The following is a 25,609-nucleotide window of genomic DNA, read 5'->3' on the forward strand; positions in this document are numbered from 1 at the left end:
TGAAGATGTTCTTATTCTGTACCTAAAGACCATAGGAATCACCTGTTCTGGTCAAGAGAATTAAATGCTGAAGAAGACTTCTCCTGACACTGGTACTCAGGAGAAAAGTAATCTCGGCCTCATTGCAGTCTGCCAGATGTTTTTGGAAGAATACAGATGGTCATAATTACTACCACTAATGATGGTATTCCTGAGAATATGCCCAATTACAGCCTTACCATTGTATCAGTGGTAACAGTAGTGGTATTGCTGGAATTTCACCAATGGTATTCTAGAAATACCACTCACAGTATTTGTTTTATCCATTTCCTCCCCCATTTAGATGATGGAAATGGATAGTGTACACTAGTGGTTAGTATCAGTACTGTACATTTTGTTAATGTACAAAATTATCAATTGCAACCCTTTTTTATGCATTACCGTTTTAAAGTGGTGAAAGAGTCGACATCACTTAACACATGCAACCAAGTCAACAGAGAACATAGAAACCGGGAGACCTGTGAAATCCTTGGATCACTCTTCAAGAACAAAAAAGTGGGCTTTGCCAAAACAAGCTAATAAGAGTCCTGAGGAGCCAACAACTGCCCCAGTTTTAGGTAGGCTGCGAAAAGAGCACAGGCAAGTAACACTACCAGAGAGGCAGAGCAGAAAGATCTATGCACCGGAATCAAAGTTATGCCCTTCAAATAATCTTCAGTAGCACTACCTCCCCATAGTCCCAGCAGTCTCCCAATGGCCAAAACAAATATAAGCACCCAGGGTTATGGAATCCAACTCTAGTAATGTCCAATGTCAAGTCATACATCCACTACCCCCATTTCTGAATTAAATCTAGGATGAGTCAGTAGACCTGGGTGAACCACTCTAGAACACTTCCACAAAACCCTGAGTGCTCAACATCTTCATTTCGGTGTATCCGCGGGAGCCCTTGGTAAAATAGAAGCCCAGGCAAAGAGGAGATTGAGATGTTCATGTAGGATTTGCAGTGTCTTTCAAGTAAAGGAGTGATAATCACATGTGATTATGGTTCTATAAACAAACGGGAGACTCCCCGTTACTTTAGAGGATTGAGTTTGGCTGATCTCCTTTATATGGATCTGATTAAATCTCCTTTATATGGATCTTAGTTGTATTTTATTATTTTGGAATAATCCTTTATCATGTTAGTTATTGGAAATTCAAATGTATGCTTTTATGGGTTATTTTTACCCGAAGTAAAGACTTGATTAACTGAATGATCGATTTTGGGTGCGTTGTGGGGAGGCACGGCTGGTCAACACAACAGAGTAGCTAGAGAGTTTTTGAAGGATATCACGGATCAATCTGTTTTCTTGCCAAGGAAGGGGATTTTGCATTGTGGTGTATATGTTTTGTGGAACCTTTGAGGGTAGAAATGTCATGTTATGTTATGTTATTTTGCATTTATATAGCGCCTTATATACCATTGTTAAGGTCTGAAGGCGCTGGTAGGTGGAACGCCCTTGTGAAATGAAGTTCGGGTCAGTAGAGAGAGTACAGAGAGTCCAAAAAGTACGTGTGCGCACCAGGTATGTGTGCAGCTCGTGCGGAATTCATGTGGTAGCTGCTTCTTAGCGGTAGGTGTGGTGGTTGGGAGATCAGGAGTATGTGTTCGCTCTGGCCGGAATTATCCAGACCGAGTGTGGCTGCATTAGTCCTGAGGAGAACGCCTGGCTGGGGGGTGTGAAACCAGCAATGTTTACTTAGAGTGATGGGGAGTGAGCGGGAGATCTTGATATGAGAACAGTTATACCGAATGGTGTCATATTATCTCTGTGTTCTAGTTGAGTGGTGGTGTAAAGGAGAGAGTAAGCGTGGGGTGTGGTATGATGTATGCTTTTTCAAATGTTCCCTGCATTCCAAGGCATATTATGTACGTCACGCAATTCCGTGCGGACAGGTCCGTTCTATGCTTTTTTGTTCATTTCAGGCGTTCAAGATTGTCCTACACATTCATGTCTGCTCGACATACTCACGCACTCTGGTTCACCAGAAATGTGAAATACATGTGTTTAAAATAGGAATGAAACACTCTATAGCCTCTCCCCCCTCCTTTAGATAGGAGGTGCATGATTCACATTTCAAAGGATAGAAACTATACACTGGAACAGTTATCTTTCCAGACCCAACACAGACTAATAGGTAATACAACTGAGTACTCATGTGGGAGGGAGCCGAACGCAGATAATTGCAGGGTGGGCGAACAGTTATTACCTCGACAACCAATCCACTGGTTATTGTCATTAAGGACTCTCTCATACACCTGGCTCACTGACACACATCAGCACAGCACTTTAATGATCCTCTCCAATACATCACAGGGTTGTCTGCATGGCATGCCAAGCTAATGAGGGACAGTATCTCTGCCCATTCACAATGTGGAATGGTCGTGCGTGTGTTTTAGTCCAAAACCATGGTGTTTTTCACACCCTGAGCCCAACCCACTATGGCCCACCACCAGGGACAAGGACAATGAGGTGGATACCACAGAAGGAACCAAGAAGGATAATGGGAAACAACAACACCAATGTAAGCTGTCTTCCACTAGGTACATTGGCTGGGGAACTGTATGGCATCATTACTCCTCGCAAGAGCGCAAATGGGAACAACTAATGCATTGTTTTCTATAGTAGTTATAGAAGCATAGGTAGAGGGCACGGGTGATATTGTGCAGCAGTAGTGAAACATAACATATCAAGATGATGATGTAGACACATCCATGGGCCGGGTGCGGGTAATACAGAAGCATCCCCATATTGGAAGTGAGTCCTAGCATTCTGTATTTACTGTTGGAGGTGCAGCAGGCACAGCATAATGAAGAGCAAAAATAATGTTCCCTTTCTCAAGCTCGATGAGCGAAGCTGAGAATAGTGGCATTCACACCAAACAGATAATGATATAATTGTATCAAACTGTAGGCCAGCAAAACTAGAATGGAATGTGAATGCAGAGCAAGAGTAGGGTTGCACCCATCCTGAAGGCCAAACCCTTGGGAGTCAGATTAGAGGTCTAGAGCTGCCAAAATGCTTTGTCTAGATTTAGGACTGTAGCACCCCCTGGGAAAATGGCCATCCCATTTGAACTGCCAGATGGCTGGAAAAAATGGCCATCCCATTTGAACTGCCAGACGACTGGAAAATAAAGTACATACATCAATCAGAATTTGGCTGATTAATGTGGTCCTCGGGAGAGCAAGGAGGTGTAACGAGGTGTTCTTGCTCCCTCTTATCAACTGATAAGGGGGAGCGAGAAGCAGAACATCCTGTGATTTGTGATATGAGGAGCAGGAGGTGATGGCAAAAAATCTAGTCCCGCCGGGAAGGCATGGTTGGGGTGCCCGTGTGTCTGATATCAAGAGAAGCACACTATTATTTCAAAGGACAAATTTGGCCTAAGAGTTGTCCACTGAGCTCATGCTAACGACCAGTTGCACACGATGTGACTAGGCAGATGGAGCAGGTAACATTCCAGTAGCTCAGAATCATGATGATGGAGTAGGGGGACCATGTGTTTGAGGGCAGGGGTAGCTTAGGATGTGGCCAATACATCTGGGGACTATAAGGGACAGGTAGTAGGTGTATAGGTGGTAGCCAATGAGGGTGGGGGATTAACACTGTATACCATTTATACATGAGTGGCGATTTTCCTCCTTAAAATCCTTGCAGTTGCTTTGTACTAACAGAGAGCTCTGTCAGTTTTGTTCTATGGGCGTTTTGGTGCAAAATAAATCTTGTTTTCCTTGCAAAGCGGTACACCAAGTCTTTTTCTCTACAGAAGTGTTTTTATTGTCTCGCTGTCCCTAGGTCTTGTTTTACACTCTGCCTGTGACTGTGATCTATGGCAAAAGTACAGTTTGCCTGGCTTAGATTTGCTAAGTATGTTTTGCAATGAGTCTGTGAAGGTTCTCGGCTCAGACTTGAGAGTTGATTCATCAAAAGAGAGAGAGGGAGAGAGAGAGAGAGAGAGGGAGAGAGAGAGAGAGACAGAGAGAGAGAAAGAGAGAGAGAGAGAGAGAGAGAGAGAGACTTTTCCTGCAGGAGTATGACAATGATTTTGTGTCTTCCACTGCAAATGGGCAGCACAAATTAGGTGTATGGGTCACTTGTGCCACATAGGTCAGTGTGAATAACCTAGTCAGTTTGCTCAGTAAGGTGGTGATATATCTAAGCATTGATGAGGTACTAAGATTGGTCCCTAGCTTTGCATAGGATACTGTTTTTTGCCACAGTGTACAAGTGACAAGATGCAGCTGAACAAGAAATGTAGGCACAGAAATATGCACCATTGATTGCAAGAAGCAGCTGTACATACCACAGGGACTTTTGCACAAGGTGAAAATTGATAGGGCTCTGAAAGTTTAAAGGGTGCCATGATTGTCACATGTTGCTGTCACGACTTGGTTAGTAGTGCCATGTCTCCACTAATACTGTCTCGCACTAGTGTGAGAAACCTGAGGGCCGTTAATGACGGGCCCGTTGTTAGCATCCTGGTCTGCTAGCGGGTCCCGCTAAGACACCTGGTTTTACCAGACACCCTTTGCGCGACCTGCGAGCATACCTCTTAATGAGGTGGTAGAAGGATAAGGGGGCCGGCAACTCTACCGGCGTCGTTATCCCTCTACCGCCTTCCTCATAATGAGGCCCATTTTGAGTAAACTGGTAATACAATCCCGAAGGAGGGTGAAGTTGACCTATATTTTTCTTGAACTTTGAAAGATTGAATCCAGCTTAAGTTGCTATGTTGAAGTCTTGTGGAAGGGAACCCTAAGACTGGGTGAACTGCAAATACTGTCTTGAGGGCGGAGCCTCAAGAGACCCTTTTCATTTAAACTGTGTTGCATTGAACTTGGGGGAGGGAACCCTGTGCGTTTAGTTAGAACTGTGTTGCATTGAACTTGGGGCCGGGAACCCTGGGAATTGTGTGGAACTATATTGACTTGAACTTGGGAAAGGTAATCTTGAGAATGTTGTGGAACTGTCTTGAACTTGGTAACAGGGGGCTGAAGAGGAAACCTAGAGCTAGAAGCTCAGAATGTTGTGTTGATCACCATTTATTGTATTATTGACATCCCTACACATTGTTTAGCTTTAGTTGTGAGAGCAAGGATAGGTTTTGGACACAGACAGACTTTTAAGTTGAACTCTTTGACTTGCACTTTCCTTCGTTTTGTTCAGGTAGGGAAATCTCACTTTAGCATACGGCAAGTTAGGCCTTCACCCATCCTGACATTTGATTTAATGAACCATTTGAGTTTGAGCTTTGAATCCATTGTCTGTGTCTTGCTTCATGATGCCTTCACACTAGGTACTGCACAGAGTTGGTTTGAACATGTGATTTGTGAGCTATCTGCAATCTGAATGCATGAAGGAGTTGTGCTGCCTGGCAATATTTTAGAGGTTGCTTGATCCTCCATCTGTCCCTCTGATTCACTGCTTGAGCAGTCTCAATTTTCTCAGATAATCGCTCTGCCTTCTCTTGCAGCAAGGAGGTGCTAGATAATGTCTTGGTCATAATCAATTTCACTAGATTCATCACCAGCTTTGCTATGATTAGATTCATAGCCAAAGGAGTGTAAGTGTTTGGGAGAGATGCAGTGGGTGAGCCAGGCTGAGAATCATACTGCACCCCTAACATTGGTGATTGATAATGGACCTATATGGACTATGTTTAGCCATGCTCACTGTACTACGTCTGGTTTCTACGTGTCGCTTACAATGCTCCCACCTCGATTTATAAATCTGCAACAATTGCAGCAGCAGCTGTTTCTGTTTGCATGGCTCCCTCTCTCTTTTCCACATTTTGCTGTTGACCTTGAGGACATCTTGTTTGGTGTTATAACGAGAGCCACTGCAGCCTTGATGTGCATTTTTCAAAACGTTTTAAGGGTGTACTGTGTGACCTTGCATTGGACGTGACAACCAAACTTAAATAATGAAGTGCCCCAGCCCGAATTCCTCCTTTTCCTGAGTGGCGGTGTGTTGCATGATACAGCCCCATAGCCCTGCCACTACTGTCATTGTGTGAGTGATCGTCAAGACCCTGCAAACATGTTTCCACTTCCCTCAATGTACGGTAATCAGTGTTAAAGAAATTAGAGTGCCCATGTCAGCTCTTGTTCTCAAACACGTCATGACCTGTGTGTGAGTGTGAGTTCACTGAAGGCACCCCAGCACAAATTGGTAAACTGTCCAGGTAGGTGGTGTGTTGCCTAACTCTTCCAATCAACGTGCCTCCAATAGCTCTGCATGATTAGTCAGCAAGACCCTGCAAGCAATCTTCCCAAGATACGCCCAAAAGTGTTTGCCCTTCCCTCAAAGTGTGGTAATCAATATGAAAGAAGTTCAAGTGTTCGAGTCAGCTGTTGCACTCCATCAAGTCATGTGCGAGTGCTTGTACAATCAAACCACCCCGGCACAAATTCCTCCCCATCTAGTCAGGTGGTGTGTTGCATCACACCTTCAATCACCCTGCTATTAATGCCACTGTCTGAGTGATCAGCAAAGCCCTGCAAGCAATGTACCCCTTCCCTTAGAGTGAGCTAATACATTTCAAAGAAATTCAATCTCAAGCACTTGTCTCATCTATTGCGCTCAACCAAGTTGTAGTTGAACACCCATTGTATCAAGCGGGCCGAGAACACAATAGTAAAACAAGAGGATGATGCTAGTGGCAGACAAAGTTAAATCAATTTCAAACCAAACCCCAAAGCCATTGAAAGGACTTTCCTAGCCTGCCTTTTTCTAGGAAATACAGGTACTTAATGATGCTTGCAAACATAAAAAAATATATAATTCCATTCCGTTAAGCACTTCCTAAAATCACCCCTAACACCCTTTCAAACAGTAATATACATCATCTTCCTCCCTCTCTGCAAGTCTATCAATGGCAGCCGAAGGGCTCCAGAAGAACCTTACTTATGTATGCATGGGAATCCAGCTGCCTGAACTCAATTACCTGGATCTCTTAAAAGGTAGAGGTCTTTGGGGATCCCAAATACAGTGGAAATTCAGGCGATTGAAGTCTCGCCCTTACTTATTTGCCCCAACCTATTATTATTGAAATCCATAATAGACTGGAAAACCACCCTCTTGATCTTTTACTGCATTTGCTTCCTGTCCAAGCAGATAAAGGAATCACACAGGAGGAGACCACACTCCAATCAAATAACTCCTGGAGAAACTGACTTGCTATAATGTCAGTAATGAGCTTACCTCTCACCACAGCATTAAGAGATGTGGCACAGAACAAAAGACCTGATCGCCTTAGCATGCCTAATCCTGCTTATGAACCCAACGGAGTGCACCAGAGGGATAGCTCTGCCGGAATTGTACCATAATGTCACCACCATTGTGGCGACATGACCACAATTGCTCAGGAGCACGGTACAGAAATCCCTACCCCCCATTACTGTGCCCAAGCAGAGCAGGGGTTTCATGGGTGTCCCCCGCTTGCCTTGGGCTCAGTAATGGGCTTCGGGTTTGCCGGGGTGTCACCCGCATACCATTACCGATCCGCGTATGTTGGAGGAGCTGACGCCACAGGAGTACAAGGAGGCTAGCAGCGCACACAGGAGTGTGCTGTAGTAAAGGTAAGTGGTGAGTTATGGGGGTTGTGGTTTTAGGGATTGCAGGCCGGGGCACGCGGGCAGAAGTGATCTATGTGATCACTGCGCCATGCCGTAATTGCAGTCAACATTTTCGTCAGCAGAATTACAGGTGGTACAGTGATCATTTAGATCTGCTCTGCCCGCCTTGGAGGCCAGGAGACAACGATTGCCCACTTGTAAATTAAGGCTGCTGCATGAATACATGTTTCCTGCTTAAGGTAATCAGCTTATTCATGGCCAGGCTGCCGTATCTGGAGGGGGCAGCCTCTTTGGTGCTACTGGCCCAACAAGTGTGCAGTCTTGGATCAGGAGAACACATACACATGTTAACCATTACTGTGGATGACTCTGCTCTATTTTCTCCATTCTTGGTCCATCCGGAATATCTTGGCCTAGACTATGCTAATAGCTGAAAAGCTTACCCAAAATTGTGGGCCCCACCTTAAAGGTAACACAGGGGATGCCTTTCCCTCTGCAGTAGACCATGCCAGAAGATGCATGCAGCGATGTTGGCCTGTTGAGAAAGGCTGGCATCTGTCAAATAAGGGAGGAATGCAATGGCCAAGATGGGTGTAGTGGTAATGTTTTGATATGTCATGTTGTGTTTTGTTGGTATGACGTTCAGTCATCGCCGTTTTCTTTTCGCAGAGTATTTTGCTGATGATTTTTGGCCAAAGAAATCTGATTAAAAAAATTGAGTGGTGGGTAAAGGGATATAATGCATAGGGGTGTGTGGGGAATAGGTCATACAAATCTGGGAAGAGGGATTGATGGGGTATACCCCAAATCTAAAACAAAATTTCAATGAGTTGTTTCCCCCAAATACCGGCCACAAAAAACTCAGTGAAAAGAAACCTGCTAATGAAATGACATAGAACCATTTTGATATGTTATTGATGTTATCCCACATGGCACCAAAGTACCTCCAATGTGTTAAGGGCTATGCAGCTTGGAAAAAGGAATGCATACCTTTATGTGTCAGGGATTTCGTCAGAGCAGCCTTCTTCCTAACAGGTCACATTTCCAGAGAAATTGGGGGGGGGGGCTTTTTTAATGGTGGGCAAAGAAACATAAGGAAGAACATAAACAATGATGATAGAAGAACATAAGGGCAAGTGTCTCTTTGAACCTGTACTGGTCAAATTTAACATGGGATTCACTTAATTCTAGGGACAATAATATCCATGAACAGATAGGAGCTTGCAGAGTAAAGAGTCCACCAAATTCATCAATGACACAGCGTGTACTATGTTGTTTGATTTAAAAAATAAATGTTTTTTATTTGAATATGGTTTAAAAAAAACTTTACAAAACGACTTTCTAAGCATATTCAAATTAGAGAACACTGAACAATACATTTGAAAACAAAAGGCATTTCTCCAAATTAAGACACATATTTAGGAATAGGTACGCACATAATTGAATTTCATCGTTAAACCCAAACATAAAATTCATTAAATCTCTCCTATTCATTGTGCAAAGGTACATTTGTGCAAATTAGCCAAGGGACAAGTTTTCCATTGGTTCATAAATATAACATCATCATTTGAATAGTTGAGATTAACATTTAACATTATCATTTAACAATTGATAAAAAAACAAATAGGAATAAAACCCATAATGCATACTACTTTTAGGATTTCAGTTCGGCATTTGTTTAAAATCAGGTAACTAATACATAACATGTCATTCCTTTTTTGAAATGTCCAAATCAATCATTTTCAGGAATCGAGTAAAGGCCAAAATAAGGGATCTATTTTCTCCCCCCATCATTCTTATCCAAAGAAAATCACTGGCACATTCCTCACCGCTATTCAAAATTGTGGTGAGAAAAAGGAGTCTCGACACATTGAAATGAGGACATACCAAAACCCAATGTTTCAGAGTTTCCTTGGGTTCACCACATTTGGGGAACCAACATTGTAACTCAAGTTTCAAGCCCTTTTCACCTGACCAATGTGCGACCCTTTCACGTGAATGGAATTGGTTAATCCTGAAACGCATATACAGAGTGCGTGCTTTGAAACAAGGAAAGGTGATTATGTATGGACTTTGCGGTTCTCTTTTTCTAAATAATTTTGCATTCTCTGTGTACGTGCTATATTTGTTCAATTCGTCTATAGTGCTAATTCAGTCCATTTTGTAAAAAAAATTTTAACACACACAGGGCCAGTAATTAGGTCATTATTTACAGTATTAGAATTGTCTAATATCGCTTGCATTTTTCTACAATACAAAGTGAAAGAATTCAAGCCGTTATCCAGCATCAGTTCATGCAATTCTTTACAAAGGGAATTATTTGGTGGAGCTAATTCTTTAGCAAAGTTACTAAGCATCCTCCAGACACATCTAGCAGCTAACGATATTAAACCGAGTTCATGGCGCACTACATAATTCGGAATAGCTAAAGATAAGTGAAGTGTGCTCTTCAGTAAGCGACCCTGTAGGTTATTTCAGAATGGGCCAATATCAACCGCTTTGCTCATACACACGAAATCCCACAGTTTTTTTTATAAACTCTGCAGTTTCTTAAAGAAGAAAAAAATACTCATGAGAGTTGTATCATAGAGAAAAATCTCTCGAACAAAAGTTTTTATATGTTGGAACTGTGTGAATCATGAACATAAAAGCACAATTCCAGGAGAAATCAGACATCAAAAATGGTTTGTTGGACCACAACAGAACAAACAAGGATATGTTTTCAACACATTGGACCAAAACCTTTTTTGGACAAAATAGTGTGTGGATACAAAACAAGATTCTTAAAACAACATAAAACAATTGCAGGGACATATATTCAACAACATATCCCATGATTACCTGTAACCAGATCCATCTAGCTGTCCCACACTACAGTTTCTGTCTAGTCACCCCCGTTACATCCCCAACTATGTTACATCGTGGCTCATTTTCAAAAACTGGATATTATGCAGAGGGGAGCTGTTACCTTTGAACTTGGGTGCAAACTGGTCCCCTCTGTGTTATTTTATATCATTTGCTCTTTGGAGTGCAAAGGTAAGTGTACAGTGCAGGAGAAAACTCCTTTGCACTTCCGTTTTACACTTTTGAGTAAACACTGCCTGCCATTTATGAGTGGCATGCAGCGTAATTCTTATGGAATCCTCCCGCTATTGGCTGGGAGGAGCCCAGAGCATTCATGCCAGCATGAAAATGTCATGTGGTGTGAATACTGTGCATTTTTATGGCAGAGAGGAAGGTGGAGGCAGAATCGCACATTACGATCCGTGCCCCCTATCCTCTATATAAATGTATGAAAATGAGGTGTAACATTAAACTAATGTGTAAACGTTATATGCATGACTTTTACGCATTCATGCTACATCACGCTTCGAGGAACATGAACCCCATTGTGTTAACCAATAGCCCCGAACCTGTAACACCTCACTACACCCAGAGGTGGGGGTCAGAAGTGGGGAGAGAAAGAAGAGGGGATCAGTAGCTGGTAGAAGTATCAAGAACACTCAGCCCAACCCCATGGCCCTCCCACCAGGCCATGGACCTGATGACAAGTTTAGTGGTATCTTGTCAGTAAATCCACTGAAATACCAGAAAATGGATTTACCATTAGCGCCACTTTGACGGTATTACGGCTGGATTACAAGTGGTGGTGATGGTGTTAGTCCCAATTTAATTGGAGTTCATGGGAATCCATAGGGGGTTCAGTGGAATTACTGCAGCAGTAATTCCACTGGCAGTAATTCCAGAGAAATATGGCAATTTCACCCCCAGCTCATTGCTCCATCTTTCCACCAAACTCATATTTGGGCTCATTGCTCTTAAATAAGGCATCATCTACCACTCATGGATATCTCCTTGCCTCCCAAGGGTCAGGATATGTACCGGAGGCTGCTACTTGCCAATTTCACCTGTTTTAAGAGCAGGATCTGAAACCAAGAAAGTGGCAAGATACATGTTCTACATCCAGGCTTCACACAATCACATTTCTGGATTTCTGGACTGCTATCAGTCAGATTCTCAGACTTGTTTTGCTAACTCAATGTTGGCCTTTGTTTGCCCCATTTTGTTTATAAACTCTACTAGACTATTTTCACCAAACCAAATTAAGATCTTGAGTGACACCAGAAGCTAGTTTATGACACATGTTTGTTGAGAATGCAGAACGCAATATTTGTTAATGAAAGCCAAATTTCAGTATGGGAATTTGCATGGGAAATTTAACTTTTTGAGACCCAGCTAAATCTATGGTCAAATCCTTCATTTATACATAGAGAATTGGGTTGACATCATCTTACCCTTGAAGTAGGTTTTCAGAAGGGCCAAAGAACAATGGACCAGAGCTTTAGGTTAATTCTACCAATTGTGCTCATAAATGGCTTTCTTCAAACTTAATATCACAGTTGACAGCATCCTGAGGAACTTGTTGTGGGGGCTACGAGTCGTATCCAGATCTCCTGGAGAAAAAAGAGTCAACTAGAGGTATGCAATCGCCCTCACCCTCTTCTATCCTCTTCTATTTGTTTATAAATCATATGTGTACAACCATTGCATACCTGTCTGCTGATGCCACAAACTTAAATGCCTTCTACGCGGGCCAGAGGGATATCTCTGGGGCATCATGTTTGTCTTGAAAGCAGGACAACGCAGAGTATCACAGGTTCAAATTCCCGTCCCATGGTTAAAGAATCCGGCGTTAAGCATTTAATAAAAGACAAATTAATAAATCCTGCTTTTTATAGATAATGCTGTTTTTTCTTAAAAGTCGTCTAGTGCGCTTTACAAGAAATTACATGTGTTTGCAAATCTTTGTGAAAAAGGTAATCTAGATAAAACAAAGGTTATGGTAGGTTTTGTGAACAGGAAGGTATACAAGATATAGAATATGTTGCCCATTAGACGAGGTTGTATATTTTGACTGCCTCAAGATTTATTTCAACCAGAAGGTAGACTTTAATATGAATATTCCAAAGATCAGCACAACACTTATAAGAATCAGTGTAGCGGTTGCCAGGTTTAAACAATCCTTTGCCAGTCGAGGCATTGCCACAGCCTCAACACTATACGAGACACAGTGCTTGAGTATGGGGCCAATATAATATGAAATCCTTGATTCAAAATAAAGTGACACTAAAATGTGAGTGAGGATTGTGGGACTCTTTTCATCCAGCCCCAATACTCGATAGGGTTGCGTTAGAACTGAACGCCATGTTGAAACCACTTGAATGCCGGATTAAGTTATGGTTGAATACCAATCTTGCAGTTTATAAAGAAGCACATGTCACATGATGAATTAACCGTGGAGCACTATCCTGCCTTTCGTCAGTCACATTAAGTACACGTACAAAAGTATTGGCTTGCCCAATTATTGGGACAACTATACCTCTACTAATAAACAGTCAGCCAACATGTTGATGGTACCTTATACGCTCCCATTACATGTAACATACACAAAGAAATGTACAGAGAGCCCCCCACCCCAGATGGAGAATCTTATGGGAAAAGAGATATAATATTATGAAAAATATTTTAATTGTATGCAACCTCACTTTATGCATGTTTTGCACATAGACTATCCTGCCCCCCCCTCTTCTTCCTTACATACCTTAACAAAGAATTGAACTTTGCTACAGGCACTCTCTGGAATCCACTCATATCCTCTGCCATGACAAGTAACCTCTACCAGGCCAGATGGCACTCAATGAAAAACGCTCCATTTTCAAGTTTCTACTCCTCATTTGTAAATGACTTAGTAGCTTTGCCCCCCGCTAATTGCTGACTGCATCACTATTTACACTCCTTTTGCACTCTGCCCTCCTGCAATTCCTGGTATGACTCTGACCTTGCTACACTTCAAAATAAATGCAGGGGTGCTGAGAGGAAATGGAGGACCTCTTGTTCATCCTCTGACAAACTGGCCTCGTGCCTGCTCCAAAGGCAATACCGACTCTCTGTCCACACAAAACAGAGAGCCCATATCCAGCACATGTCTCTGCGGCATCTAACAACTCGCCCAAACTCTTTAAAATCTGCAAGGAGCTGGCCATCCCTACTGCCGTCTCTACCTCTCCTGTTGCTTCCCAAGCCCTTTGCACGGCCCTTTCCTCCCACTTCATCTGTAAAACACAGGATATCCTATCCACCCTCTCATCCACTCACCCTCTTATCTCACTCTTTCTGCCAACTCTGGTGTTTCTTTAACCACCCCCCCAACCTTCTTTCTAATCTTTTCCTCTTCTCTTCCATGATGGGGTGTCTAGACAAGTCTATGAAAGCCTCATCCAAACAGATTTTTCCTTGCTCTTCCAAAACCATCAAGGACCATATTGACACCCTCGCTCCTGCCCTGGCAGATTTCTGCAACCTCGCCTTTGCCTCAGGAGCCTTCCCTTCACCCCTGAAGCACTTTCCTGTGCACTCACTTCTCAAAGAACCCACAGCTGACTGTTCTTGCCCGGCTAACTATCACCCAATATCCATCACTCCCTTTCTGGGCAAACTTCTAGAAAAGCTGGCCATCTCACAGCTTAACCTCCAATCTGGCTTTAGAGCTGCCAGAAGCATGGAAACTGCTCTCCTGAACATCCGTGGAGATCTGCTCTCCAACCTTGACTCTAACATCCCCTCTGTCCTCATCCTACTTGATCTCTCTTCTGCCTTTGACACGGTCAACCATACCACCCTGCTCAACGGTCTCCATGACAATCTGAATATCGCTGATCAGGCTCTGGCCTGGCTGACCTCTTTCCTCTTTGATCGACCCTCCCAGGTCCAACCTGGATCCTTCCTTTTGTCTATCTCCCTCTCTACCTGTGGTGTTCCCCAGGGGTATACCCTCCCACCCTTGCTTTTCAACCAATACATGGCAACTCTCGCTCATCGCATCGCCATTTTCTGCTCCCATTTTCAGTGCTATTCTGATGACACTCAACTCATTTTCAGGCTTCCCTCAGCCACCACCTCTCCTTCTCTCATCTATAATTGCCTATCTGCCATTCTGGATTGGTGTGCCGCCAACGATCTCTGCCTGAACGCCAGCAAGACGGAGATCCTCCTCATCGGCACACCTTCACCCTCCTTTCCTCTCACTCCCTGGCCCACCTCCCTTCATCCTCCTCCTAACCCTACCTACAAGGCTAAGAACCTCATATTCATCGTTGACTCCATGCTTTCCTTCTCTGCCCACATCTCCGATGTCTCTAAAAAGTCAAACTTCCTACTGCACCTCCTCAGAGGTATTCTGCCTTTCCTGTCCTTCCCCCAGAAGCTCATTGTCTCCCAGGCCATAGTTCTCTCTAGGTTGGACCATTGCAACAGCCTCTTTCTAAATATACCTGCTTCTACTCTCCGCACTTGGCAACTTATCCAGAACAGGACTGCAAGACTTGTCTTTGGCCTTAAGCCCTGGGAGTGTATCTCACCAGCTCTGAAATCTCTCCACTGGCTCCCACTGGCTGCAAGGATTAAATTCAAAATCCTTTGCATTGTCCACAAAGCTTTCGTGGGCCTGGGTACAATATACCTTCATCTGCCCCTTCGTAAATACCTTCCCTCTTGAGCTCTTTGCTCCTCTACCTCTAACTGCCTCAGGGTCAGTCATTTTTCGAAGAAGCAAGCTTGGGGTAGATCATTGTCTTTGGCTGGGGCCTCCCTCTGGAACAGCCTCCCTGCTACTCTGCAACTTGAGGAAAACCATCTCCAGTTCTGGAAGCACCTCAAGACCTTCCTCTTTGCTTCTGCCTTCAGCCCTCCTCTACCCTGCTGATCTGCTCTCTCCTGGCACCGTGCACCTGGCCTACCTTCTGATTTCCGGGCCCAGGTACCTGCTCACCTTGCCACCCACCTGCACTGCCTCCTGGCAATCCCTTGCACTGGGGCCTGTATCTGTAACCATACAGTCCCCCCTTGTCTTCTGCACTTACCAGACTCACCCTGTCTTTTGCCTTAAACCTAGCACTTGCCACCTGCTGGCTGCACTTCCACTATATGTTGCTTGTTATTTATTCATTTATTTATTATCTGTTTTGCTTTGCTGTGCACTTTTCCTCTTCTCCCCCCTTCCATGCACTTTTACCCTTTTCCCTCTCCCATGAACTTGCGCGTTCTCAATGTCACTGGGCCTAGTAAGGTTGTTGTTTTGTTCTCCCTTGTTCCCTTCCCTTGCCTTGTTGCGCTCTGAAACACTTGTGTAAGAGCGCAATATAAATAAAATATCAATTCAATTCAATTAACATGCAACACCCTATCTTTCCCCAGGCCCTAATGCACCACCTCCCACTTCTGCCTGCCCCTTCTGCACCACCGCCGCCTTTTCTCCTTGGTACTAGTGGCCAACCATCACTGGAATGCTCACCTCATGGATATCAGAGCAAACCATTCCACTGAACTATTCAAGACCATGCTGAAGCTTGATTTGCTATCTCACGAATGGTCATTCTAATTCCACCCTGGTTCCTTACCTGCCTGACCATCTGGCCTCTCCGCCTGGATGCAATACAAATGTGCATATGTATATTTGGATCCATGTTGTTTCCCCACAGGCCATTTTTGCTAAAACCTGTTTTCAGGATCAAGCTTTGGTGCTGTGTGGAAACACCTTTTGTGTTCCTGCTCTGGGCCACCCTTCTCTTATGCAAGGGACACACCAGCAATTTGCTCTGCTCCTCCCATCAAACTCTCTGATCCCATGAGGGGACCTTCATTCATCCACTGGTATCATGCATTGGTATACCGCTTCGAATTCCCTGACACTGTCCCGTCCCCCATCCCCCTACTCATTCCTACCTCCCCTCAACAAACCCTGCCATCCATCATCAACCCCCTGCCCGCTCCTCACCTTGGCAGTTCTGCCACTGCTTCTGGGTCAATGGGTTCTTGCGTGAATTCACGCTTGTGAAATTTCAGCAAATGTGGTCTGTCAGGAAAATTATTTCACTATAAATTAGTGGATCATTATATTGAAAAACACAAGCACAATCACAATGTCTCACTGGGCGCTTCAATCAAGAATCAGAGACAATCAAAAAAATGACTATTCAATGTGTCATATTCAAAAAGTTATAATGTTCTGAGTTAACAGATGATCGTAAGTTGATTCAAAACAAGAATTAAATCTACAGAATAAGCATGCTTCAGACTAGACCTCCAAGTGATCCTGATTCAAGTAGAACACATAATGCAAGATTATCTGATTTAAAAACTCTCAATACTTGAACAATAAATCACCAATTTGGTCACAACTAGATGTGTTTGGTCACTTTGATCAAAATAAGTTTGTTATTGTTTCAAAGGTCACATGTGTCGAGCCTTATTGTTTTCAGAACGTGTGTGTGTTCAGTCAACAGGTTTTTCGAGCATGAGCTCTTCCTCAGGGCTGTGACCGTAATGTGCATTGTTCACATTAAATATATTTTGTTGCACAAGTACATTGAATAGGAAGGAGAAAGAAGGGCAAAAAGGAACCCTCTTTTTGTTGAAGGGGGGCCTGACTCTAGAGGGTAGGTAGATAAGCACAAAGGAGGGAAGGAGAGTCAAAGGATACCCGTATTCAGAGACGCACTAGAGCTAGCTACGGAATGCAGCATGAGCTAGTTTTAACAAATACTAGCTACGATAGAAGGTCACAAAAGAGGGATAGTAATTCTGTGCAGAATAAACTTTAATTAATATTAATTGTTGTCAACAATTGCGTACAACTACTACTGAGTAGTACATGAAATTGCACAAATACTCTTGCTACTAACCCTCACAAAAATGTGTAGCCTTTTGTGTAATTGTACCTTTCTTTTCTTGGTTTATGTTAATTTTTAAGGCCATATGTTTGTTTATTAGGCCTGCATTTAGATGTCTGTCTAATATTAATTAAAGTTTTTTCTGCACGGATTTACTATCCCTCTTTCATGACCCTCTATCGTAGCTAGTATTTGTTAAACCTAGCTCATGCTGCATTCCGTACCTAGCTCTAATGCGTCTCTGAATAGGGGCAGCCTCTGACTCTCCTTTCCTCCCTTGCGAGGACATTGAATAACAATTGCAAAGAAAAAAAATGGAGGAGTGACAAACACAAATTGACAAGAGACACAGAGAGCGAGAAATAAGCAACAAGGTCAAATACATGGTTAGACGCATCCATACAATAAGCAAAGCTGTTGTTCAGTAATGGTGAGCTGGTATTATCATGTCTTAGGTAGCAGCACATTGATATACTGACTCTTCATTTTAGAATCATCGTGTCAGTGTGTACCAAAAGCATAGGGATTTCACAGTACAGTTAGGCAGGTATTAGTGGGTTAATGTAGCACCATCGAATCATGGGATAAGATGAGGACTCAATGGAATATCTATCAAGCTCATTTGTAGTGCTTAAGCAAAGTGAGGGTCACATAATATGAGACCCTTTGGTTAGAGTTATATTAATGCAAATGCTTGTAGTTGGAGCCTAAAAGGGCCATTTCATACCTAATGCTGTGGCGGTTCCTTAAAAACCTGTTTTTGGAAAATACAGATTTTAGGTAGTGATGGTCATTTTAAAAGGGACATTTTGTAGAGGCATGCAGAAGTAGTGTCTCCAATTGCCATGCCTGTAGAGTTTGGAGCAAGGCTTACTCACTTGTTAGGTAACAGCGTTATGATCGCATTCATGTGTGAACACTTCCAGTGTTACCTGGTAGCGAAGGCCACCTAATTACTGGAGTGAACCTGTAAGGAAAGGGGCAGGGTGTACACGTTAGAACGCTGTTGCTAAATGCTATTATTTGCCATAAAGGCTTTTGGTTATCATCTAGAGTCCTTACCAGAACGTACAGTAGAGGTTAGCCTGTAGGACTCCACTCGCGACTGCTCTCTATTACTTGGCTGTAAAGTGTATTTATTTCATTTTACTGATCATTTGTGGGGCACTTTAAACAATAGAATAGTGATTCAAAGCACCAGTTAGATGCTGCAGTGTGGTATAAGCACTGCAAATAGGATCAGTATATTGCACAAGACCTAGGGCCCGATACGTGGAAAAGTGTGCGGAGAACCTGCAAAGACCGCCTGTCGAAAACGACTCTATGCAGGCCTGCCTGCAGAGGTTTTTCTGCGCGCTTCATGTATTCATGGAATAGTGTGCGCAAGGTACCTGTATATGCAAGTCGCAGCCAGAACGCCCGTGACACGCCCACATGCAAAGCAAAAACAATCAGAGCAGCTACCTTAGAGTGCTCCCCCGGGCACAAATACATGCACCCTTCAAATGCAACGTGGGTTCCCCCATTAGCAGGCCTGCATCTCGGGGATCCTGCAACTGTTCCAGCACCCCAACAACATGCATATGATTTATCAAAACTTGTGTGAACCTCAGAAAATCTAGGTGCGAACCCCCGTAAACCATCCCTGCATCCCACTACACTGCGTACATGCACCCCTAAGTTGGATTAGAACCCCCGGCTGCATACACAAACCCCTAAATCCAACACCCAATCTTACCTCTGCGTTGTGAATCCTATGCAAAAGTGTCTATACGCCTGCCTTCGGTTGGCAGATAGTCTGAGGGCTTTGTGTGGCCATTTCCCTGCCGAGAGGTTGCGCACTCGGGTCCATGAACACGTATCCTTCCACACAAAAGTGGGCATGCAATGGTACTGCCTGCGGGCCATCCCTTGTAACACCCACATTTTCCCTGATTCTTCCTCATTTTCCAAGTTCGGCCCCCTACCCTGCCCTCTGCGCAAGCCACGCCTTGCTCTGTGCGATGTCTCACGCAAGCCATTCGGCCTCTCGCAGTGACATGACGAGCCTCCGCGAAGTCCCTGCAAAGTAAGAAAAAACACTGCACAGTCGATTTAATGAATAAACAAACAGGATTGTGTGCGTGGTTTGGCGTGCAAAGTCCCTATTTTCCGTGCAGATAATTCCATGAATCGGGTAGCTAATGTTTAGCCTGTTTATGTATCTGCCCTTACCTACAAAGTATTCCCTTTCAAAGTACTTTTGCATTACTCCTTCGCCCTCACCCACACAGTCATTATATCTTTGTAAAGCACCCTGCTTAGGGACTGCCTTGGCTATGTCCAATTTGTCTTATGTACAGCAATTCTGGTAGAAATGTCAAGCAAACTATCAGATGAACACACGTGCATACATACAATGAATGGTTGTACTATGGAAAAAACTACAAACATACCAATGTGATCATGGATGCAGATTTTATAAAGAGACATCTGCATCATATGACTGCATATTACAAAGCACACACACACATGCCCACATGTGCGCCTGCCCACACACAAAAAGAAAGATGTAAAAGTAACTGACAGGTGGCTGAAAAGTTGCCATTGTGTTAGTATGTGTTCCTTTCAGACACTGACAATCTCTAATAAAGTGTTGCAAATATAGGCCCTGCCTGAGAATGGGGGGCATCCTTGGCATGAGAGAGGATTAGGTTCCTCCCAGTGTTAGCACTCTGCACAATAGCTACCGAGGCTATAAATTCTGTTCTGCCTCCCAGCCGAATGGATGCTTCGCGAGGAGACAGACTGGCGGGAGCTAAAGTAGTTGGCTTTGATTTACCTCCCAACCATCATTCATACCTACCGAGATATTTGAGCAGTGCTATCCAGGCACGCAAAATGGCTGCCGTTTATAGATTGAGATGAAATGAGTGATGGTTTACTTTGGTCAATGATAAGCAGCCCTATAATGACATCAGAGGAGATGAAGTAATGGGAGAATCCGGGCCGGGAAAGGCTGTGCCGGATTCACAAGCTGGCAAAATCTTTGACAGTATGTTAATAGCACCCGTATTTGGATTTCACACATTTCCTTTAATGCTGTTCGTACTGTGTTGTGATTTATGGATTGTTCGTCTGGTTTGCAAAGTAACCAGGTGGTGCATTGATGTTCGTGGTATCTTTATTCATTAATGTGTTTTATTTGTGTAGTGTATATATTTGTGTATATATTCGTACATGTATGTACTGGAGAAAGATCAGCCTTACCTAATATTCCTCTAAGTATAATGGAAATAAAAAAAAATATGAATGACTACTGATACCATAGAAAGGTAATTTCCTTTTCCATAATAAAGAAGCACTTTTGACATCCAATCCACCATTGGTTGATTGTAGTGCAAGGAAACACTACGGGCCCGATTCATGTAAAAGTGTGCATAGATCCCACAAAGCCTGCACACCGAGAACGAACGCGTATTCATGGAGTTGTCCACGCAAAGTAATACCATGAGCAAGTCGCGGCTGGAACGCTCATGACATGCCCACATGCAGAGCCATCCCAGCCATGGAAACAAAACTTTGCTCTCTCTTCGCGTGCGTATCAATGGACCCCAGAAAAACAGCTTGCTTAACCCCCTCAACCAAGCCAGCACCTCATTTTCTGGTACACATGTGCTTGAACCCCCATAAACGATTCCTGTAGCCCATTGCACTGCTTAAGAACACCCCCGAGTGATATCGGAAACCCTACCTGTGAGCATGCACCCCTAAATCCGATACCCGGCCTTACCTCCGCATGGAGATTCCTATGCACACGTGTCTGTACGGCTGCCTTCGGGTGGCGCATAGTTTGAGTGCATTGTGTGGCCAATTCCCTGCCGGGAGGGTGCGCGGTCAGATCCATGAATACGTATTGTTCCACGCATTAGTGGGAATGTGATGGACTGCCTGCGGGGAGTCCCTCCTAATGCCAAAATGTTCCCTTGTTCTTCCCCAGTTTGCGTGTTCCGATCCCCAACTCCGATCTATGCACAGGCCACACCCATGCTCTGCGAGGTATCTGGCGCAAGGCACTCAGCCGCTCGCAGTTACGTGCCGAGCCTGCACGAAGTGCCCGGACAGTATGAAAAAGTCCTGCGCAGACGATTTTATGAATCAACAAACTGAGTCACACGGGCGGTTTGGCGTGCAGCATCCCGAATTTACAGCGCAAATAGTTCCATGCATCGGGCCCTATGTGGCTGTCTAGGGATTCAGCTGCAAGGTAACAAAAGAGTGCCCCTACAAATAGAAAATGTTGTCCCTGTGCTGTAAGGGGTGAAGCTGGTCGCAAAATGTCACTTTGCCAGGGTGACCAAAAACCTTTCCACTGATCCCACAAATGTGGGTATGGTAAATAAGGGGGCACAAGCTATTTAAGGCCACTGATGGAATAATAAGGTGTCACAAACTCATTCCCGCATGATTTAAGATGGGCAAAGTAATTTGTTTGTTTCCAGTGCAAAGCCCATTTCAGATTTGGACCGCTATCTGCGGCTAATAGACTGCGGTGACACACTCTATTGAAAAGTTTTCAATAGCATTGTCTTTTCTGGGGAAGTGCTTACCATGTGAAACACAAGTGTTCCACATGCCACAATGACCTTTTTAGTTTGGGCTATTAGGTGGCACTTGTGCCACTTATAAGCCAAAACCATTGCATTAAGGTACAGATAGGGAGCAATCGCATTTGCGATGGGACACACAGCTTCTAGTTGTTTGGTTTTTTTGTCCACCCATTGACTGCCCATGGCCATTCCCATCTGGTTCATGACCCTCCCCACCCAAAACACATTCTCCTGGGATTTCTTTGAGCTCTCTTTATTCAAGCCGTACCATCAAATGTTGCACTCAAACTGCCTGCCAGTGTTTATTCAAAGAAGTCTTCTGATAGTTAATGGGCATCATTACAAATTTGCTGGTAGCTTGGTAAATCCACCAGGATACTGACAAACTGAAATACTGATACCGGTACTCAGTATCAAGTGCCGTGTCGGGTGTAAATCCTCATTTCCTGGAGCCCGATTGGACTCCATAGGGGATTTTGCCAGTGTGCTGGTAAACGTTAATACCGGCATGTTAAATTCACACTGGCCAACTCATAATGTGTAATAAAAATGACTTAACCAGGTCTGCTTTTAGCAGACACTAGATTTATGAGCGCAATGCGTGTCCTTCATTAAAGACCTGTTAAAAACATTATTTGGCAAAGCCAATAGTTTTGGCTTGCTTGTACGTATTAGACATTTGCCAGGCACTGCTATTGGATGCCTAGTAACTTGCACTATTCTGCACCTGCTACCATCAATGGCCAGTTAATACCACTACGGCAGTGCCTGGCAAGTGTCTTTCCCAGGCCTACACCAAAGACCAAACTGTTGGCATTGGCAATGCTTGTTAATATCAGGTTTTGTTTGCAATTTTGATTATTTATACACTGGCTTTGAGTCAGTGGTGTAAAACAAAATGCAATGGTCCCCCTCCAAGCACTGCTGAGGGGTTCCCAAAAGAATCAGAGGCTGTACCAGAGACATCCAGCCTGGTCTGACATACATGTGGAATATGCATACTGGTCATGCTACCACAGGGGCATGCCACACTCGAGGAAAGATGAAAGTTTTAGAATCAACCCTTATATCTTTCACCTAATATACCAACAAAGGGGGTTGTCCTTGGGTCCTGGTGTTCATATGGACCAGCTGCTATTGTGGATAGCCAGTAACACTATTATGTGCATGCCAGTGGCAGAGGCAGCTTTTGATGCTAGTGTGGGCAGGGGCCTCCTGGGGGAGCACTGGCATAGTACACGATTCAAAATGAGCACTAGCAGGAGAATACTTTTAAGGAGGGACATCTCCCACAAATTAGCAGATCGGAGTATAGGGAGTGAGCTCAGAGTGATATAGGTAGGTTCAGAGCGGTTCCCCCAAAGAAATTTGTTTGAAATAATGTGTTGAAATGGTTCATTTTATAGTAGAATTTTTCACAAATGGTTATCTAAGGTAGCACATATACAATCTACTAGATGTCAACAGTGGACAGGAGCATTTTGCAACATTTTCTTAAGGCCTGTGTCCACAACATATTCCAGCATTGTCATTGTACATCCCTCTCATGCAGCTGCATCCATGATATATGCCAGCATTCAAGTGCAAAGAGGAACTAGATTACATAAGTAATCTGACAAAATACCCCATAGAAGAGTAGACGCTGTGCAGGAATAAACACATATTTATTAAATCCCCAACGTTGAGAGACAGCAATTCTGGCAGCCTTGCATGCTGAACTGGTTGAAAGGTTCTCCCCCCAGCCTTCCACTGGTGCAATTTCTATTAACAAAACCCACAGAATTAACATAAAATACATTAGTTACATTTTGGGGAAGGTCAAAAAAAGGATTGGTGGAACATTCCAGAGATTAATATAGTTCTATTGGATAACACATTTTCTGGAACACAACCTTTTACCACCACTTTTATGATGTCATAATCCCAACACCCAACAGCCCTTAGTTACATCATTTCGGGCCTCATCACGAGTTGGGCGATAGATCTGGTGGTGGTAACTCTATTACTGTTGCATTTAAGGGTTGGCCCAAACATGAGTGGGGGGGGAAGTTGGAGTTTTACCTCCAGCTTACTGCTGGAGGTCAAAATCTCAACGTTCTGCCCGTTTTTTTGGCACTATTAGCGCAGTGCTAATTGCACCAGCGCAAAAAGCGTCCAAAAACCCCATTGGGTCCATCAGACCCAATGGGGAATGAGGAGTTACTGCCATACCACTACCCGTGATCTGGCGCTAATAGTGCCAAACTGAGTAGCAGTAACGCTATTTGGGTTGGCTGTATACCAGCGGTGTTCCACAGAGGCTGTGATGAGGCCCTTCAGCTGACTAGCAGAAAAACTCTTTGCTCTGATTAGCTGGCGCAGTTCATTATACAAACAGATACACAGCTACAAATTAATTGGACAATGTGTTTTTTGGTTGAAGATAACATGAAGCAAGCAAGGCCAAGAGTATTGCGGTCCTATTCTCCTGATTGGCTCCCTGTCCTCGTCTCACAGCCCTGCCAGTCCTCCTCATCTTTTCCCTTGCATTGTGCCAGCTTTGCTATAAAAACATGGCACTATGCTGGATAGTGAATTAACAGTATTTTATTCATTTTGGCCTCCTAATCTTGCTTGAGCTTCCAGGTGCCTAGCACAATGACCTTCAACTTATTATTCCTAAGCAAATCTTCCGCTTACAACATTAATTTAGCATCACATGTTATCCTGACCTTGACTGCTCAGTTTTCAAAAAAACAAAACACAGGAGAAATGAAACCTGCAGCACCATCATGTGTTTTAAAATACAATATAAAATCTCAAAGCACCAATCATGTCCCACCACTACTAAGGGAAAGCAGATAGGAAAGGCCCTTTTTCCACTTACACCATGACTGTGCATTGCTGCTCTATAATAATGGAAACAAACAGTAAGAAAGCATAAAGATATAGCTTTAGCTACACGTGTGCTATTACCCGCTGTAGCAAAACTCTTCTACCTAGCTCGATACACCTACTTTGTATAATTTCTATGTCCCTGCATGTATATTTCTCTGCGGAGTGCCCTGCTCCCTAACATGTTGCACTCTAGGTGTAATGTACGTGTGTCGTGACATCATCCTACATGTCACTCTTATGTCATTGCATCATTTTCATAGCTGGTACATGCGCCCCCCCCCCCTACTTCTTGTGGAGACTACATTTACATTTCATCACAAGTGTAAATCAATTTGCTGTTGCTGCCACATACTATGCCAGTGTGGTCACTCTAAATCACTTTCATGAAGTTATGGCCATGATCTGTGCCGATATGGAAACTGTAAACCACTTTCATGATTCTGAAGCCACAATCCATTGTAAGTGACTTACATGAAGCTGCAGCCACAAACGCTACCAGAATTCCAAATGTAATCAGAATTTAATTATGTTACACAAAGAAAATAAGCCACTATTGTTACAGTTAATCATGTTATGATGTATTCCTCCACAGCTAGACACATGCATGCACACACATATACACAACCACGCACAGTCAGTCTCACTGGCACACACAGACGCAACTACACAAACATATTCACATGTGCACACATATTCAAAATATTACATGTACATTGCAATGGTCAAACACATGCACAACATTTTTTTGTTTGTTTTCATTTACATACAAGCGCAAAAGCTACTACTTCAATGGCCTTCTCTCAGTCGGGTGT

Source organism: Ambystoma mexicanum, chromosome 6p (genome assembly GCF_040938575.1).
Source record: "Ambystoma mexicanum isolate Mex_15411 chromosome 6p, UKY_AmexF1_1, whole genome shotgun sequence".
NCBI lineage: Eukaryota > Metazoa > Chordata > Amphibia > Caudata > Ambystomatidae > Ambystoma > Ambystoma mexicanum.